Here is a 17,016-nt window from a genome sequence, read left to right on the forward strand (position 1 = left end):
TGACCGGACATTAGTGTGGACAAGCAACCTCGAGCAGTGCAGAAACGTGGGGCAGACGGTTCCTGTGCTGTAGACAGGGAGCAGGCAGCTACTACAGTAAGTGGCTTGTCAAGGCATTTTCCCTGTGCAACTGGAAGGCCCCGCCATTTTGGAAGACCCCTGGTCTTATCTGGAGGAGGCAGTGAGGAGAGGCTAGGGCTAAGCGATCTGAGTCCACCAGTGCACCTTGCACCATCAGACCAGTGGATCCCACTGTGTCAACATGGACCATTGTACTGTAGCAGCACTGTCAAGGTGCTGGCTCTAGAAGCCAAAACCAGCCAGGAGTTGAGCACCATCCCCCACAGCAGCAGCCTGATTGGAGCCAAGCACCATCCCCACAGTGGCATCCTGATCAGATTGGAGCACCACCCCCAGCAGCAGTAGTGCCAGCTTGGGAGCCCAGCACCTTCCCCCACAGCAGCAGTGACTGGGTGGGAGTGGAACCCCACCCCCAACACCAGCTGAGGCTCACGAGCCGAGACACACCTCCAGCAGCAGTTGCTCCAGAGAGGGTATCCATCCCCCAGCAGCAATAGCACAGATCAGCAGCTTAGGCCCATCCCAGCAGCATCACAAGAAGGGTAATCAGTAGTGGTGCACCAGCTCAAACAGCAGCAAAGCTCAGGCAGCTGAGAACCACCTCTGACAACTGCAGCAATAGATTTGGAGTGGAGGCCTTCCCCCAGCAACATCAAAGTCCCAGGAGCTGAGCATCCTCAGGCCCCAACAGCAGCAGAGAATTAGGAGCTGAGAGCACCCCCTGGCAACAGCAGCAGCAGTAGCAGTGCAAAACAGGAACTGACACTCGCCCCCAGCAGCATCAGCAGTGACTGATCAGGACCTGAGCCCCACCAGGCAGAAGCGCACCCCAGCAGAACACCAGCAGAACACCAGCAGAACCCACGTACCTCAGCAGCACACTGACAAAACTAACACATCTCAGAATCACACAAGCTGGACCCACGCACCCCAAGAGTATACAGGCTAGACCCATGCACCCCAGCAGCACCTACCATGACAGACCAATACCAGTTGCCATTTGGCAATCCTCCAGGATTCAGAGCAGGCAAGAGGTGTCACACACCAAAACAGTCTAGGAGGCACAACAGCCTTATTTGATATACACCAACCTGTCCCTCACTGGGTCTAGAACTACCAGATGGCTAAAATGGTGAGACAAAGAAACAACACCCAAATGAAAGAAAAGAAGGAATCACCAGAAAAGGAACTACATGAAATGAAAGCAAGCAATTTGTCAGACAAAGAATTCAGAGCAATGATTTTAAGGCTGCTCAGACAATTTAGTGAGAACTACAAGCAACTTAATGAGAAGTATAAAAAGCTCAGTGGGAACTATATCAGGAAAAAAAAAAAAAGAGGTAGTAGCTATGAATAAAAAACAACTGGAAATAAAGAATGATTTATCTGCCCAGCTGGTGTGACTCAGTGGTTGAACATCAAACCATGTACCAAGAGGTCGCTGATTCGATTCCTGGTCAGGGCACATGCCCAGGTTGTGGGCCATATCCCAGTGGGGAGCATGCAGAAGGTATCCAATCAATGTTCTCTTCATTGATGTTTCTATCTCTCTTCCTCTCCCTTCCTCTCTCCCTCTAAAATCTATAAAGAAATAAAAAACAATTTTAATAAAATAAAAACATATCTGAAATAAAAAATACCTTAGAAGGATTCTGTAGTAGATTAGAAGCTAAAGACTGAATCAGAGAGTTAGAAGGCAAGGCAGAAAAACGCCCAAATAGAGCAACAAAAGGGGAAAAAATTAAAAAGCAGAAGGAAAGTTTAAGGGAGCTTTCAGACCACACAAAATGTAACAATATTCACATCATAGGAGTACCAGAAGAAAAGAATCAGAGAAAAAAATAGAGAACCTGTTTGAAGAAATAATGACAGAAAATTTTCATAATATGGTGAATGAAAAAGCCATACAAGTCCAGGAAACACAGAGAGTCCCACGTAAAATGAACACAGAAAGACCCACAGCTAGACACATCATAATTAAAATGGCAAATATTAATGACAAAGAAAAAATCTTAAAGGGAACAAGAGAGAGACAGAAAGTTACCTACAAGCTAACTTCCGCTCCCATTAGATGTCAGCTAATTTCTCAATAGAAACACTGCTGGTCAGAATGGAGTGGCATGAAGTATATAAAGTAATGAAAGGTAAGGGTCTTAATACAAGACTACTGTGTCCAGCAAGACTATTATTCAAAATAAAAGGTGAAATAAAGAGCTTCACAGATGAAAAAAGGCTAAGGAAATATATTAGCATCAAACCAGTACTACAAGAAATGATAATGGGACTGTTGTAAAAAGAAGAAGAAATAGAGAGAGAGTGGAACACAGGAATAAAATAAAAATGGCAACTAATAAGTACCTATCAATCATAACCTTAAATGTAAATGGCTTAAATGCTCCAATCAAAAGACAAAGGGTAGCTGATTGGATAAGAAAACACAACCCATATGTATGCTGTCTATAAGAAACCCACCTCACAACAAAAGACTTGCACAGGATGAAAGTGAAGGGGTGGAAAAAAATTTCCAGGCAAATGGAAATGAAAAAGAAAAAAAAAAAACCTGGTATAGCAATACTCATATCTGACAAGATAGACTTCAAAACAAAGGCCATAAGAAGAGACAAAGACGGTTCCTACATAATATTAAAAGGATCAATCCAACCAGAAGATAAAACCCTAGTAAACATATATGCACCAAATATAGGAGCACCAAAATATATTTTAAAACTTCTGGAGGACTCCAAGCTAGAGATCAACAGCAATACAATCATAGTGGGTGATTTTAACACCCCACTGACACCACTTGATAGACCTTCTAGACAAAAATTAACAAGGACACAGAGTCCTTAAATGATTAACTAGATCAGTTGGACTTAATTAATATTTACAGAATATTTCACCCCAAAGCTGCCGAATATACATTTCTCTCAAGTGCACATGGGACATTCTCAAAGACAGACCACATGTTAGGATACAAAGTAAGTCTCTACAAATTTAAGAAGACTGAAATCATATCAAGCATCTTCTCAGATCACAATGGCATGAAACTACAAATCAATTACAATGAAAATACTCAAAAACATTCAAACACATGGAGGTTAAATAGCATGTTATTAAACAACAAATGGGATACCAATGAGATCAAGAGAGAAATCAAAAAATTCCTGGAAACTAATAAAAATGAACATACATCAATACAAACTCTATGGGACACAGCAAAAGCAGTCCAGAGAGAGAAGTTCATAGCACTACAGGCCTACCTCAAGAAAGATGAAAATTTTCTAGTAAACTATCTAACCCAACAACTTAAAGATTTAGAAAGAGAACAAAAAGAAAAACCCAGAGTTAGTAGAAGGAAGGAAATAATAAAAATTAGAGCACAAATAAATGACATAGAGACTTAAAAAAAAAAATACAAAGATCAATGAAACCAAGAGCTGGTTCTTTGAAAAGATAAACAACATTGATCAACCTTTAGCCAGACTCACCAAGAAACAAAGAGAGAGAACCCAAATTAATAAAATCAGAAATGAAAGAGGTGAAGTAACAGACACCACAGAATTACAAAGGATTGTAAGAAAATACTATGAACAATTATATGCCAACAAATTCGACAACCTAGGCAAAATGGACAAATTCTTAGAATCATATACTGTTCTAGCCCTGGCCAGTTTGGCTCAGCGGTTAGAGCATCGGCCTGCGGTCCGGAGAGACTCGGGTTCAGTTCCCGCTAAGGGCATGTACTTCGGTTGCAGTTTGTCCCTGGCCCTGGTTGGTCATGGGGGTGGCAGCCACTCGATGTGTCCCTTCACGTCGATGTTTCTCTCTCTCTTCCTCTCTCCCTCCCACTCTATCTATACAAAAAATGGAAAAATATTTTCGGGTGAGGATAAAAAAAAAAAAGAATCATAAACTGTTCTAAAATTCAACTGGGAGAAGTCAGAAAACCTAAACAGACCAATAACAAATAAGAAAATAGAAGTAATCAATAAAATCACAGCAAACAAAACCCCCGGTCCAGACAGCTACACAAGGGAGTTTTATCAAACATTCAAAGGAGAACTATCACCTATTCTCCTCAAACTATACCAGAAAGTTCAAGAGCAAGAAAGACTTTCAAGTTCTTTTTATGAGGACAGCATAGTCCTAATCCCAAAACCAGATAAAAACACTACAAAGAAAGAAAATTACAGGCCAATATCGCTGATGAGCACAGATGCCAAAATCTTAGCAAATCAAAAATTATACACCACGACCAAGTGGGATTTATCCCAGGGATGTAAGGTTGATACAATATTTGTAAATCAATAAATGTGATACACCATATAAATAAAATAAAAAATGAAAATCATCTGAACATATCAATAGTCACTGAAAAACCATTTGTCAAAATCCAGCACCCTTTTTTTATAAAAATTCTTAGCAATGTGGGAGTAGCAGGATCATATTTCAACATAATAAAGGTCATTTATGACAGACCTACAGCCAACATCCTACTCAATGGGCAAAAACTAAAAGCATTTCCCTTAAGAACAGTAACAAGACCGGGATGTCCACTGTCACCACTGTTATTTAACATACTACTGGAAATCTTAGTCACAGCAATCAGACAGAATAAATCAGAAGAATAAATAAAAGGGATCCAAATTGCAAAGGAAGAAGTGAAACTGTCATTATTCACAGATGACATAATATTGTACATAGAAAACCCTGAAGACTCCATAAAAAACTACTAGATTTAATAAATGAAATCGGCATAATAGCAGCATACAAAATCAACATCAGAAATCATTGGCATTTTTATACATCAATAATGAACACACAGAAAGAGAAACTAAGAAAACAATCCAATTTAGAATTGGAACAAAAAAAATTAAAATACCTAAAAATAAAATTAACCAAATAAGGATATTGAACAAAGAAACTGAGGAAGATATAAAAAAGTGGAAGCATATACCCTGTTCATGGATTGGAAGAATTAACATAATTAAAATGTCCATACTACCCAACGCATTCTATAGATCCAATGCAATTTCCATTAAAATACCAATGACATATTTCACAGAACAAGAACAAACACTCTAAAAGTTTATATGAAACCAAAAAAGGTCCCAAATAGCCACAGCAATCTTGAAAAACAAGAACAAAGTAGGAGGGATCACAATACTGGATATCAGGCTATACTACAAAACCATTGTAATCACAACAGCCTGGTACTGGCACAAGAACAAGCATATAGATCAATGGAACTGAACAGAGAATCCAGAAATTGACCCAAGACATTATGCTCAATTAATATTTAACAAAGGTGGTAAGAGTATACAATGGAGTAACGACAGCCTCTTTAATAAATGGTGTTGGGAAAATTGGACAGCTACACTAAAAGAAAAAGAAACTAGACCACCAACATACACCATACACAAAAATAAACTCAAATGGATAAAAGACTTAAATGTGACTCATGAATCCATAAAAATCCTAGAAAAAAATGTAGGCAACAAAATTTCAGACATCACACGCAGCAGAATTTCCACTGATATAACACCTAAGGCAAGAGGAATAAAGGGGAAAAGTAAACATGGGACTACATCAAATTAAAAAATTTCTGCACAGCAAAAGAAACAACCATTAAAATGGAAAGGGAACCTACTAAATGGGAGAGCATAATTGCCAATAATACATCAGATAAGGGGTTAATTTCCAAAATATATAGAGTACTCATACAACTCAACAAAAGGAATTCAAAGAATCCAATTTAAAAATGGCATAGGACCTAAATAGACACCTCTCCAAACAGGACATACAAATGGCCAAGAGACATATGAAAAAATGCTCAACGTCACCAATGATCAGAGAGATGCAAATTAAAACAACAATGAGGTATCACCTCACACCTGCCAGAATAGCTACCATCAACAAATCATCCAACAAGTGCTGGTGAGGGTGTGGAGAAAAGGGGACTTTAGTACACTGCTGGTAGGAATGCAGACTGGTGCAATCACTATGGAACACAATATGATGTTTCCTCAAAAAATTAAAAATTGAACTTCCATTTGACCCAGTGATCCCATTTCTAGGAATATATACTAAAAAGCCTGAAACACCAATCAGAAAGAATACATGTACCCCTATATTCATAGAAGCACTATTTACAATAGCTAAGATCTGGAAACAGCCCAAGTGTCCATAAATAGATGCGTGGATAAAAAGCTCTGCTACAAATACACAATGGAACACTATGCATCTGCAAGAAAAAAAGATCTCTTATCCTTTGAGACAACATGGAGGGACCTGGAGAGTGTTATGCTAAGCGAAATAAGCCAGTCAGAAAATGACAAGTATCACATGATCTCACTTATTTGTGGAATATAATGAAGAAATTAAGGTGATGAACAAATAGACCCAGAGACATAGAAGTAGGGCTCAGACTGACAAACTTCAGAGGAGCGGCAGGGTGGAGAGGGAAGAGATAAACCAAAGAACTTATGCATTAAGCATAACCATTGGACATAGACAACAATGCTGTGGGGGAGCGGGAATGGGAGGTGGGTTTTGCAGGGAAAAAGGAGAAACATCTGTAACAAAAATAAATTAAATAAATAAATAAAACAAAACAAAACAATAATCCTGGCAGAAAATATCATAAGCAAAGGTAAAAGACTAACACCAAACTGGTACAAATCTTGGAAACTAATATCAAAGATAGAGTTACCGTTCATTTAACACATAAAGAGCACCTCTGTATCAACAAAAGCAAAAATCTTAATGGAATATAGACAAAGTACATGAATAGACAGTTTACAATAAAGAAAATATTTAAACATTAAAAAAAGTTAGCCATGGATTTTGACTGTGCAGTGTGTTGGTGCCCCAAACCACCGTTCAAGGGTCAACTGTTTTTATAAAAAGAGCTGGCATACTTCCGGTCAAGATGGCAGCATAGGTAAACGCAGTATCACATCCTCCCACAACCACATCAAAGTTACAACTAAATTACATAACAACCATCATTCAAAAGCACCTGAAATCAAGCTGAATGGAAGTCCTACAACTACGGAATTAAACCAGCAGCCACACCCAGACTGGTAAGAGGGGCGGAGGGGTGGAGGCGCGAGGGCCGGTGGCTAGACGGTCGGGTCTCACACCCACTTGCGGCAGATGAAAAATCAGGAGGATACCTCGGCTGGGAAGGTCCTTCCTGAGGTCTGAGAGGTCCCTGTCCCACACCAGGTGCTCCGCTCAGGGTTCCAGTGCCAGGAAGAGAAGTCCCCATAACTTCTGGCTGGAAAAACCAGCAAGAACTGAGGCTCAGGGAAGCTGAAGCGGCTGGAGCCCCAGGAAGCTCCTTAAAGGGCCCACGCACAAACTTATCAGACTCTCTCCCTCTAAGCTTGGAGGGGAGGCACCTCAAGGGGCACCAGAGACATACAGGGAAGAACTGAGCTGTTTGGCACTGGAGCGAGGGCTGAAGAGGAGGCTTTCTCCAGGACAAATGTGCTGTCAGAGGCCTTTGTTCCTTTGGTGAGCCCTGCCCTGGGGCAGCAGACAGCCACCATATCTGGGACTCCAGCAACCTGGCTCACACAGGTAGCCCCGCCCTGGTGACTCCCTGAGGCCCCGCCCCACCCCCCCAACCTTCAGGCCCACCCAAGCTGTTGCCACTTGCTTAACCATAGGATTGGCCAGTCTTGGATCCTGCTTCAGGTTTTTCCTAAATTCTTTCAAACGAGCAGCATCTGGTCTCAACCAGCCCCATACCTCTTGTTTAGTAATACACAGAAACAAACACAGGGAGGCAGCGGAAATGAGGAGACAAAGAAACAGGTCCCAAATGAAAGAACAGAACAAAACCCCAAGAAAAGAACTAAGCGAAATGGAGGTAAGCAACCTAACAGATGCTGAGTTCAAAATACTGCTTATAAGGATGCTCAATGAACTCAGTGAGGGCCTCAAGAGCATAAAAAAGGACCAGTCAGAAATTATGGAAGCACAGTCAGAATTGAAGGAGGCATTAACTGAAATAAAGAATAATTTACAAAGATTCGATAGTAGAGTACGTAAATCCAAGAAGCAAACCATTGATTTGGAACATAAGGAAGCAAAAAACACCCAATCAGAACAGCAAAAAGAAAAAAGAATCCAAAAAATGAGGATAATGTAAAGAGCCTCTAGGACAACTTCAAGCGTGCCAACATTCGCATCTTGGGGGTGCCAGAAGGAGAACAGCGAGAACAAGAAATTGAAAACCTGTTTGAAACAATCATGGCAGAAAACTTTCCTAACTTGATGAAGGTAACAGACATACAAGTCCAGGAAGCCCAGAGAGTCCCAAATAAGATGAACCCCAAGAGGCCCACACCAAGACACATCATCATCAAAATGCAAAAGGTTCAAGACAAAGAGAGAATCTTAAAAGCAGCAAGGGAAAGGCAGCTAGTTACCTACAAGGGAGTTCCCATAAGGCTGTCAGCTGATTTCTCAAAAGAAACTTTGCAGGCCAGAAAGGAGTGGCAAGAAATATTCAGAGTGATGAAAAGCAAGAACCTACAACCAAGATTACTCTATCCTGCAAAGCTGTCATTTAGAATCAATGGCCATATAGTTTCCCAGACAAGAAAAAGTTCAAGGAGTTCATCACCACCAAACCGTTATTATATGAAATGATGAAGGGTCTTTTTGAAGAAAAAGATAAAATATATGAACAAACAAAATGGCAATGAATACATATCTATCAACAATGGAATCTACAAACAAAATGAACAGGTAGAACAGAAACATTCTCATAGATACAGAGAACATTTTGTTGGTTGCCAGATGGGAGGGGGTTTGGGGGAATGGGTGAAAAGGTGAAGAGATTAAGAAGTACAAATTCATTGCTAGACTGACAAACCTCAAAAGGAAAGGGGTTGAGGGGGTGGGAAGAAATAAACCAAAGAACTTATATGCATAACCAATGGACACAGACAATAGTGTGGGAAAAGGCGAGAGGGGGGCAGGAGTGGAGAGGAGGAGGTCAATGGGGGGAAAAAGTGGAACATCTGTAATACATTGTACATTCAACAATAAAGATTTTTTAAAAAGAGACACGCAGCCAAAAAAAAAAAAAAACAAGAAAGAAAGAACAAAAAAAAAATAAAATAAAATAAAAAGAGCTGGCAGCTAGCTATTAAGAGGGAGGAGACTGTGTCTATTTTCCTCACTGCTCTATGCCCAGTGTCAAGAACACTGCCTGGCACATAGTAGGCACTCCATCAGTGTTTGTTAAATGAATGACTAAAAGAATTATTGTTTATATGTTCTTGGTGGAAAGTGACACAGCCAGAGTAACTTGTGCTGGTAGAATCATTGAACAGAGCATGGGAGATGCAACTCAAAAATACGTTACAGGTCTTTTGGAGGTATTTTTGTGCTTTAAAGAACAAATCAACTTTTATTGGGCATCTGTTTGGTGTTAAGGACATGTTCTTTCTCATGACAGCCCTGTGAGGTGTTTTTATGCCACAGACTAAATGTTTTTGTCCTTCCAGAATCCCTATGTTGAAACCTAATCCCCAATATGATGGTATTTAGAGGTGGGGCATTCTATAAGTGACTAGATCATGAATGAGATAACTGTCTATAAACCAGGAAGTGGTTTCTCACCACAAATGGAATCTGCCAGTGTCTTGATCTTGAACTTGAATCCTCCAGAACTGTGAAAGCTAAATTCTGGTTGTTCAAGCCACCAGTTTACAGTATTTTGTTATAGCAGTCTGAACGGACTAAGACAGTCTGTGTCCCCATTTCACATAGGGGGAAACTGAGGTTCAGAGAGTTGAGATCTGCTTATGGCTGCACAGCTTGAGGCAGAGGCTGGGATCCAAAGCCAGGTCTGTTTGATTTGGCATACTCTTTGTTCCTGGCTGAACTACCTGAGGAGTTGGTGGCTTTTCCATCTCCAGACACACATCATCAGAACTGGAACATCAACCCCTCAGGAAGGCCAGGATGATACTCTCTTGGGTGGGCTATTGCTACCAAATACATTATTAACCTTTCTGCCTGGTGTTCCATCCTTTGTGGTTAGATCCCAGACTAGTCATCCAGTTTTCCTTCCTGGGACCCTGGAGTCCTGCTGAAAAACTTTCAGTTCCTCTAGGGCATCACATTCTTTTTCATTTCCTAATCTTGGTATGTGCTGATTATTCTAACAGAAACATTCCTTCCTCCACCCCATTCCATCTCTGCTCCAACACTTCAGAATGTAACCTTTTCCCTAGAATGAAACCTCCTTCTGGAAGCTCTGGCATGTTTCCCTATATTACCAAGCAATTCTACAATTCTCAGCCATCGCTAATGGGATGTCCTAAAAATTTAAGTCAGTTCTGACATTATCAACCTGGAGATAGTATCAGAGCTATTTAAAAAGTTCAACTGAGCCCTGGCTGATAGAGCATTGGCCCATAGGTTCAAAGAGTCATGGGTTCAATTCCAGTCAAGGGCATGTACCTCAGTTGCGGTTTGGTCCCCGGCCTTGGTCTCCCTCTCCCTCTCCCGCTCCCGCTCCCGCTCCCTCTCCCATTCTATCTGAAGATAAATGAAAAAAATATCCTTGGTGAGGATTTTAAATAAATAATAAAAAGTTCAACTGAGTGAGTTTTAAGTCTTATTGGCTTTATTCAAAGATTCACAAATCAAATAGCATCCAATCTAGCAGTTAAAAAGGAGCTCTGAAGAGCTACACAAGGCAAGAGATTTTAGAAGCAGAAGGGAACAGAAACAAGAAAGTTGTACAAGACCAAAAAAGCAGGTTGGTTATTGCAAGGTTACTATCCCTATACTAAGGGATGGCTAGTGATGATCAGGTGATTCCTTGGTTAAGATTCCATTTCTGGGAGAGCCAAAACTATCATTAATTTAAATCTTGATTTGGTGATCTAGGGCTTAGCATAAGTGACTCCATTTTGGGCCTGTTGTCTGGTTTTTAACAGATCCCACAGATTAAGGGCTCAGTCCCACAAGACTGTCCCCAACTTCAGACGCCAATTAAAAGTCCAGGCCACCCATACTTCTGATGAACTGGCTCTAAAACAGGGTTTGTCATGACACCCTCCTAAGTCCAATAATTTGTTAGAAAAACTTACAAAACTCAAGTAAACATTAACTAAACTTATGTTTACTGGTTTATTATAAAGGATATGCTAAAAAATACAGATGAACAGCCAAATGAGGTCCAGAAGGGTCCCAAGCACAAGAGCTCTTGCCTGTGGAACTGGAGTGCACCACCCTCCTGCATGTGGATGCTCATCAACCAGCTCATCAATTCATTGTTCAAGAGTTTTTGTAGAGTCCAGTTGGTGGGGCTCAGTGGTTGAGCATCAACCCATTCACCAGGAGATCGCTGGTTTGATTCCCAGATAGGACACATGCCCAGGTTGTGTACATTCCCGGTCAGGACACATGCCCAGTGGGGGGCATACAGGAGGCAACCAATTGATGTTCTCTCTCATCGGTTTCTATCTCTCTCCCTCTCCCTTCCTCTCTCTCAAATCAATAAAGGGAAAAGGGGGGGGATTATAGAGCTTAATCTCCAACCCTCTAATCACTTGACCAATTTGAGACTAGAAAGGGTCCCTACTCTAAGTCATTTCATTAGCATAAACTCTGGTGAGATCAAAAGAGACTCTTTATGAATAACAAAAGACATTCCTATCACTCAGGTAATTACAAGGGTTTTAGAAGCTCTGTGAACTGGGCACAAAGACCAACTGCTGTATATTTCTTATTATGCCACAGAAGCTATTCTAGATTACTTCTACACTGGGTCAGTGGTCCTCTGGGCTCTCCTAACCTCCTCTTCACATACCATGCAGTAACCCCATCCTTTATTACATGAGGAGACTATGTTCAACAAATGTCTAGTAAACAAATGGAGTGAGCAAATGTTGGCTCATTCCACTTCCCAGTTTAAGTTCTATATCATACACAGACACATCTTTTTTTTTATTATTGATTTTAGAGAGAGGGAAAGAGAAATATTGAGTTCTTTGTTGTTGTTCCACTTATTTGTGTATTCATTGGTTAACTGGTGTATACACCTTGACCAGGGATCAAACTTTCAACCTTTGCGTATCAGGACAATGCTCTAACCAACTGAGCTACCTGGCCAGAACCCAGAAACATCTTCTAATACCTCCCCTATCCATTTGGAGCTCCCTCCCAAACTAGTTGGGCTGCACATACTCTGTAACACCCTGTAAACTTTGATTTGGCAGCAGCAGATTTTCCCCAAAGATCTGCTCCAGATCAGACCCAACTTACCTCCCCAATTCTTAGACAAGCGCCACCTGCTGCTTTAGAGGCTCCTCTCTCCTTTGAAATGTGGACCAGACTCGGCTGGCCTCTCAGAAACTTGACCGCGATGGAATTAACAGAACCCCAGCTAACATCCGCAGATCAGGAGAACCCTTTCGGCTGTGGATTTAGAAATCACAAAATGGGGCAGCGGCCGTGCCAGCCCTTCCGCCTCGGCAGCCATTGAGGAGCAGCAGTCATGGCTCTGCAAGGTGACCAAGAACGCGAGCAAGCTGAGGCACAACAGAGGCACAGCCACCGCAGTGGGCGCCTCACCAAATATACCAAGTTGGTGTGGGGCATGAACCGAGAGATGTGTGTGTGGTTTTCTCCCCCATGGGCCGCAGGCCATGGAGCTGCTCAAGGTCTTTAAGGACAAGAGGGCCCGGAAATTCATCAAGAAAACGGTGGGAACACACATCCATGCCAAGAGGGAGAGGAGCTGAGCAATGTCCTTGCAGCCATGAGGCAGCAGCCAAGAAGAACAGAGCCCCATCCCTCTGTGTGTAAGAAAATCTGTTCAGAAAAAAAAACAGGCAGCCTGTTGGGTGTCTTGCCAGGCTGGACAGCGCCACCCAGGGTTCACAGAAAAAAATACCACACCTTCCAGCCCCCTTGCCTTTGCACTGGCTAGACCCTCTGCCTGGCATGACAACCTTCCCCCAATCTCTCCAACATTTTACGTTCTTGACAGTGATGTCACGGTCCTCCACATTTGTTCATTTTTCTCACCTTGAGCCTTAGCCCCTCCTGGTCACTGTTGCCCTTGAGCACCCCAGGAAGGAGGGTGTGCCCAGAGTCCTGCCCTGCAATAGTTAGCTACTGGGTCAGCTGTTGTTTTCAGCCCCAAAGGTGCTGTAGATGAGCTGTGCTTCAAGTCTTGGAACAAGGAGACTTCCAGGAACATAGGTATGCTTCTCTCATCTTTGGGGGGAAACCTCCTCAGTCCTCTAGGTGTCACCAAATACTCAAAAAAGGGTTGTCCTCATTCCTGCCATCAGCTCCTCTCTTTCCCTCTCTTGGCTGCTCTGCCTTCCACCACTCTCCAAAACTGACCAATGAGAGTATCTACCTTTCCTCTGAGAAAACCAACAGACCCATTTTTTTCTTGGCCCTACCCATGATATGGGGTGGCAACTCCCTCCTCCCTGCTTGAACCCAACTCTCACCTAGAACTCTTCCTACCTTCCAGGCTGCTCCTGGCTCCACCTCTTTCATGGGCTCTTCTGCCTGACAGCTGGCATCATGTTTATTAAAAAAGAAAAGCAAAGTCAGAGGACTTACACTTTCCAATTTCAAGAATTAATACATATAGGCAGTAAAACATCAGACATTTCTCATCACAATATTTTTCTGTTATATCTCCTTGGGCAAGGGAAATAAAAGAAAAAAACAAATGGAACTATATCAAACTAGAGAGTTATGACACAGCAAAGGAAACCATCAACAAAATGGTTAGAATATTGTTGGTTAGAACATTGACAACCCACTGAATGGGAGAACATATTCACTGATACATTCGATAAGGGGTTACTATCCAAAATTTATAAAGAACTTATAAAACTCAACACCCTCAAAAAAAAATCCAATTTAAAAATAGGCAAAGGACCTGAATAGACACTTCTCCAAAGAGAATATACAGATGACCAATAGACATGAAAAGATGCCCAATGTCACTAATCATTACAGAAATGTAAATAAAATCACAGTGAAATATCACCTCACACCTCATGGCTATTATCAATAAATCAACAAATAACAAGTGTTGGTGGGCATGTGGAGAAAGGGGAACCATCTTGGTAGGAATGCAGAATGGTGCAGCCACTGTGGAAAGCAATATGGCATTACCTCAAAAAATTAAAAATGGAACTGCCTTATGACCCAGCAATTCCACTTTGGGAACCTATCTGAAGACACTCAAAACACTAATGTGAAACACTGTATGCACCCCTATGTTCACTGCAGTGTTATTTACAATAGCCAAGATTTGGAAGCAGCCCAAGTGTTCATCAGTAGATGAGTGGATAAAACAGCTATGGTACATTTACACAATTGAAATCTACTTGGCAATAAGAAAGAAGAAAATTTTACCCTTTGTGAAAGCATGTATGGACCTGGAAAATATCATGCCAAGTAAAATAAGCCAGTCAGAGAAAAACTAGTACCACATGATTTCACTCACATGTGGAATCTAATGAACAAACTGAACTAAGCACAAACAGATTCATAGATAGAGAGCAGGTTCACAGCTCTGGATGGGGTGGCTGGGGCAGTGGAAGGATTGAGCAACAATGAAAACAAAAGAGAAAGAACTCAGAGACATGGATAACAGTATGGTGATTGTGGGGAGTGTTGTGGGTGGATGTGGAGGAGGGTATGGGGCGATAAATGGTGATGAAAACATAAAATTAAATATAAATATTTAAACAAAATAAATTTTAAGAGAATTAATACAGACCCTGGCCAGGTAGCTCAGTTGGTTAGAACATTGTCCAGGTGTGCCAACAGGGCACATACAAGAATCAACTAGTAGGAACTACAAAATGGTGGTGGAGTGAATGGAAGCTACACAGACCATCTCCCAGGACCAAATTGGAATTATAACTAAAATAAAGACAAATCATCAGGAAAGAGCAACAGAAAAGCAGCTTGCGAGGACCATATAACCAGGGATGCTGAATTGATCCTGGTAGGATTGTAGAGGCCCGAAAGGGGGGCTGGGAGCCCACAGACAGCAGCAGTCTTAGCTGTGAGCAGCGCCATCCGGGTTAAACTCCCAAGCATCTCCACAGCACAGAGCTGGGACAGAGCACTAAAATAGCCACAGCCACTCACCTTGGGCTCCAGCAGAGGGAGGGTGGACAGGACTGGAACTGTGTGAAGACACTCGGGAATTGGAGGGCACTCAGAGCTTTTGCTGAGTTGAGGCCACGCAGGACTGTGGCCATCCTACTCCTTCCCAAGGCTCTGGGTAGAGGTGGCTGCTTCTCCCTCAGAGATTCAACCCCACCCTGTGGGCCATTGAAATACAAATTGAGGCTCATTAACAACCAGCATCTGCCCCACCCTCGGGAAATCCCCTTACCGGAGACCTGAGGGAGTTTTTCATTCAACTGAGAACCCAAGACTCTTCAAGTAACTTCTATTAATAGCCTCCAGGCAAAAAGCTAAAGGATAACTGAACCATTCCTGTGCTTGCAACTCTACCCAAGAAAGTAACACTTGACAGTGGTGTTTAACGTGAGTCCTCCCATGCTCATCCAAACCCAGTAGGGGGAGCCACAAACAGCAGAACACCAACACATACAAGGAAATATTGGCAGGCTCCAAAGCCCACTGAGATAGCCAAAATGGTGAAACAATTAAACAAATCCCAAATGAAAGAACAAAAAAGCTCTAGTAAAGATGAAATAAATGAAATGCAGTTAAGCAAGTTAACAGAGCGAGAATTCAGAGCCATGATCTTGAGGAAGTTCAACAGCATGAGTAAGGGCATCAACACCATGAATAAAGACATAGAAATGTTGAAAAATCAACCAACTGCAAATTAAAAACCACCAAGAAAAAATCAAGAATGACATATCAGAAATAAAGAACACATTGGAAGGTATAAACAGCAGAGTAGAGGAAGCTGAGGACCAGATCAGTAAATTAGAAAACAGGATAGAAAAAATCAACCAATCAGAAAACCAAAAGAAAAAAAACAATTAAAAAACAGGAAGACAGCTTAAGAGAACTGTGGGACAACTGGAAACGTAATATTTGCATCATAGGAGTCCCCGAAAAAGAAGAAAATGAGCCAGGGTTACAGAATATATTTGAAGAAATAGTAACAGAAAACTTTCCTAATTTGGTGAAGGAAGGAGGCATTCAAGTTCAAGAAGTACAGAAAGCCCTAACTAAGAAGAACCCAAACAGGCCCACACCAAGACACACAGTAATTAAAATGCCAAACATTAAAACAAAGAGAGAAACCTAAAAGCAGCAAGAGATAAGCAACAGGTTACCTACAAAGAAACCCCCATAATGCTATCTGCTGACTTCTCAACAGAAACACTACAGGCCAGAAGGGAATGGCACCAAGTAATCAAGGTGATGAAAAACAAGGATCTGAATCCAAGACTACTCTACCCAGCAAGGCTATCATTCAAAATAGAAGGTCAGACTTCTGGTCAAGATGGTGGCGTAGGTAAATGCGGTATCACGTCCTCCCACAACCACATCAAAGTTACAATTAAACTACAGAACAACCATCATTCAAAACCACATGAAATCAAGCTGAATGGAAGTCCTACAACTACGGAATTAAACCAGCAGCCACATCCAGACTGGTAGGAGGGGCGATAGCACGAGGGGCAGCGGCGGTAGCGCGACGGGCTAGCCCCACACCCAAGTGTGGCTGATAAAAATCAGGAGGCTCCCGCAGCTGGGAAGGTCCTTCATGAGGACTGAGGGGTCCGCGTCCCACACCAGGTGCCCCGCTCAGGGTTCCAGTGCCAGGAAGAGAAGTCCCCATAACTTATGGCTGGAAAAACCAGCGGAAACTGAGGCTCAGGGAAGCTGAAGCGGCTGTAGCCCCAGGCAGCTCCTTAAAGGGCTCGC

The sequence above is a fragment of the Molossus molossus genome, unplaced genomic scaffold (genome assembly GCF_014108415.1).
Source record: "Molossus molossus isolate mMolMol1 unplaced genomic scaffold, mMolMol1.p scaffold_m16_p_4, whole genome shotgun sequence".
In the NCBI taxonomy this organism is placed as follows: domain Eukaryota; kingdom Metazoa; phylum Chordata; class Mammalia; order Chiroptera; family Molossidae; genus Molossus; species Molossus molossus.